Source organism: Cetorhinus maximus, unplaced genomic scaffold, assembly GCF_964194155.1.
Source record: "Cetorhinus maximus unplaced genomic scaffold, sCetMax3.hap1.1 HAP1_SCAFFOLD_728, whole genome shotgun sequence".
Classification (NCBI taxonomy): Eukaryota; Metazoa; Chordata; class Chondrichthyes; order Lamniformes; family Cetorhinidae; genus Cetorhinus; species Cetorhinus maximus.
The window spans coordinates 69,932-74,418 of record NW_027596670.1 but is presented as its reverse complement, the minus strand read 5'-3'; positions in this window follow the sequence as shown (position 1 = coordinate 74,418).

Below are 4,487 nucleotides of genomic sequence, written 5' to 3'. Positions count from 1 at the left end.
CGGAACTCGCTCTCTGATTAGAATACGGAACTAGCTCGCTGATTAGAATATGGAACTCGCTATCTGATTAGAATATGAAACTAGCTCTCTGATTAGAATATGGAACTCGCTCTCTGATTAGAATATGGAACTCGCTCTCTGACTAGAATATGGAACTCGCACTCTGATTAGAATATGTAACTCGCCTCCTGATTAGAATATGTAATTCGCCCCCTGATTAGAATACGGAACTCGCTCCCTGATTAGAATATGGAATTCGCCATCTGATTAGAATATGGAATTTGCTCTCTGATTAGAATATGAAACTCGCACTCTGATTAGAATATGAAACTTGCTCTCTGAATAGAATATTGAACTCGCTCTCTGATTAGAATACGGAACTCGTTCTCTGATTAGAATATGGAACTAGCTCTCTGATTAGAATATGGAACTCGCTCCCTGATTAGAATATGGAACACGCTCATTGAATAAAATATGGAACATGCTCTCTCATTAGAATATGTAACTCGCTCTCTGATTAGAATACGGAACTCGCTCTCTGATTAGAATATGGACCTCGCTCTCTGATTAGAATATGGAACTCGCTCTCTGATTAGAATATGAAACTCGCTCTGTGATTAGAATATGTAATTCGCCACCTGATAAGAATACGGAACTCGCTCCCTGATTAGAATATGGAACTCGCTCTCTGATTAGAATATAGAACTCGCTCTCTGATTAGAATACGGAACTCGCTCTCCGATTAGAATATGGAACTCGCTCTCTTATTAGAATATGAAACTCGCTCTCTGATGAGAATACGGAACTCGCTCTTCGATTAGAATATGGAACTCGCTCTCTGATTAGAATATGGAACTCGCTCTTTGATTAGAATACGGAACTCGCTCTCTGATTAGAATATGGAACTCGCTCTCTGATTAGAATACGGAACTCGCTCTCTGATTAGAATATGGAACTCGCTCTCTGATTAGAATATGGAACTCGCTCTCTGATTAGAATACGGAACTCGCTCTCTGATTAGAATACGGAACTCACTCTCTGATTAGAATACGAAACTCGCTCTCTGATTAGAATATGGAACTCGCACTCTGATTAGAATATGGAACTCAATCTCTGATTAGAATATGGAACTCGCTCTCTGATTAGAATATGGAACTCGCTCTCTGATTAGAATATGGAGCTCGCTATCTGATTAGTATATGGAACTCGCTATCTGATTAGAATATGGTACTCGCTCTCTGATTAGAATATGGAACTCGCTCTCTGATTAGAATATGGAAATTGCTCTCTGATTAGAACATTGAACACACGCTATTATTACAATATGGAACTCTCTGATTAGAATATGGAGCTCGCTCTCTGATTAGAATATGGAACTCGCTCCCTGATTAGAATATGGAACTCGCTCTCTGATTAGAATATGGAATTTGCTCTCTGATTAGAATATGGAACTCGCACTCTGATTAGAATATGAAACTTGCTCTCTGAATAGAATATTGAACTCGCTCTCTGATTAGAATACGGAACTCGTTCTCTGATTAGAATATGGAACTAGCTCTCTGATTAGAATATGGAACTCGCTCCCTGATTAGAATATGGAACACGCTCTCTGAATAGAATATGGAACATCCTCTCTCATTTGAATATGTAACTCGCTCTCTGATTAGAATACGGAACTCGCTCTCTGATTAGAATATGGACGTCGCTCTCTGATTAGAATATGGAACTCGCTCTCTGATTAGAATATGAAACTCGCTCCATGATTAGAATATGTAACTCGCCACCTGATTAGAATACGGAACTCGCTCACTGATTAGAATATGGAACTCGCTCTCTGATTAGAATATAGAACTCGCTCTCTGATTAGAATACGGAACTCGCTCTCCGATTAGAATATGGAACTCGCTCTCTTATTAGAATATGAAACTCGCTCTCTGATGAGAATACGGAACTCGCTCTTCGATTAGAATATGGAACTCGCTCTCTGATTAGAATATGGAACTCGCTCTTTGATTAGAATACGGAACTCGCTCTCTGATTAGAATATGGAACTCGCTCTCTGATTAGAATACGGAACTCGCTCTCTGATTAGAATATGGAACACGCTCTCTGATTAGAATCTGGAACTTGCTCCATGATTATAATATGGAACTCGCTCTCTGATTAGAATATGGAACTCGCTCTCTGATTAGAATATGGAACTCGCTCTCTGATTAGAATATGGAACTCGCTCTCTGATTAGAATATGGAACTCGCTCTCTGATTAGAATATAGAAATCGCTCCCTGATTAGAATACGGAACTCGCTCCCTGATTAGAATATGGAATTCGCTACCTGATTAGAATATGGAACTCGCTCTCTGATTAGAATATGGAACTGGCTCTCTGATTAGAATATTGAACTCGCGCTATTATTACAACATGGAACTCGCTGTCTGAGGAGAATATTGAACTCGCGCTATTATTACAATATGGAACTCGCTCTCTGATTAGAATATGGAGCTCGCTCGCTGATTATAATATGGAACTCGCTTTCTCATTTTAATACGGAACTCGCTCCCTGATTAGAATATGTAAATCGCTCCCTGATTAGAATATGGAACTCGCTCTCTGATTAGAATATGGAACTCGCTCCCTGATTAGAATATGGAACTCGCTCTCTGATAAGAATATGGAAGTCACTCTCTGATTAGAATATGGAACTCGCTCTCTGATTATAATATGGAACTCTCTCTCTGATTAGAACACGGAACTCGCTCCCTGATTAGAATATGGAACTCGCTCTCTGATTAGAATATGGAACTCGCTCTCTCATTAGAATATGGAACTCGCTCTCTGATTAGAATACGGAACTCGCTCTCTGATTAGAATATGGAACTCGCTCTCAGAATAAAATATGTAATTCCCCACCTGATTAGAATACGGAACTCGATCCCTGATTAGAATATGGAACTCGCTCTCTGATTAGTATATAGAACTCGCTCTCTGATTAGAATACGGAACTCGCTCTCCTATTAGAATATGGAACTCGCTATCTGATTAGAATATAGAACTCGCTCTCTGATTAGAATACGGAACTCGCTCTCCTATTAGAATATGGAACTCGCTCTCTGATTAGAATACAGAACTCGCTCTCTGATTAGAATACGGAACTCGCCCTCTGATTAGAATACGTCACTCGCTCTCTGATTAGAATATGGAACTCGCTCTCTGATTAGAATATGGAACTCGCAATCTGATTAGAATATGGAATACGCTCTCTGAATAGAATATGGAACTCGCTCTCTGATTAGAATATGGAACTCGCTCTCTGATTAGAATATGGAACTCGCTCTCTGATTAGAATATGGAACGCGCTCTCTGATTAGAATATGGAACTCGCTCTCTGATTAGAATATGGAACTCGCTCTCTGATTAGAATATGGATCTCGCTCCCTGATTAGAATATGGAACGCGCTCTCTGATTAGAATATGGAACTCGCTATCTGATTAGAATATGGAACTCGCTCTCTGATTAGAATAGGGAACTCGCTCTCTGATTTGAAAATGAAACTTGCTCTCTGATTAGAATCTGGAACTCGCTCTCTGATTAGAATATGGAACTCGCTCTCTTATTAGAATCTGGAACTCGCACTCTGATTAGAATATGTAATACGCCCCCTGATTAGCATATGTAATTCGCCACATGATTAGAATATGGAACTCGCTCCCTGATTAGAATATGGAATTCGCTACCTGATTAGAATATGGAATTCACTCACCGATTAGAATACGGAACTCGCACTCTGATTAGAATATGGAACTCGCTCTCTGATTAGAATATGGAACTCGCTATCTGATTAGAATATGGAATTCGCTCCCTGATTAGAATACGGAACTCGCTCCCTGATTAGAATATGGAATTCGCTACCTGATTAGAATATGGAACTCGCTCTCTGATTAGAATATGGAACTGGCTCTCTGATTAGAATATTGAACTCGCGCTATTATTACAACATGGAACTCGCTGTCTGAAGAGAATATTGAACTCGCGCTATTATTACAATATGGAACTCGCTCTCTGATTAGAATATGGAGCTCGCTCGCTGATTATAATATGGAACTCGCTTTCTCATTTTAATACGGAACTCGCTCCCTGATTTGAATATGGAACTCGCTCTCTGATTAGAATATGGAACTCGCTCCCTGATTAGAATATGGAACTCGCTATCTGATTAGAATATGGAACTCGCTCTCTGATTAGAATATGGAACTCGCTCTCTCATTATAATACGGAACTCGCTCCCTGATTAGAATATGTAAATCGCTCCCTGATTAGAATATGGAACTCGCTCTCTGATTAGAATATGGAACTCGCTCCCTGATTAGAATATGGAGCTCGCTCTCTGATAAGAATATGGAAGTCACTCTCTGATTAGAATATGGAACTCGCTCTCTGATTATAATATGGAACTCTCTCTCTGATTAGAACACGGAACTCGCTCCCTG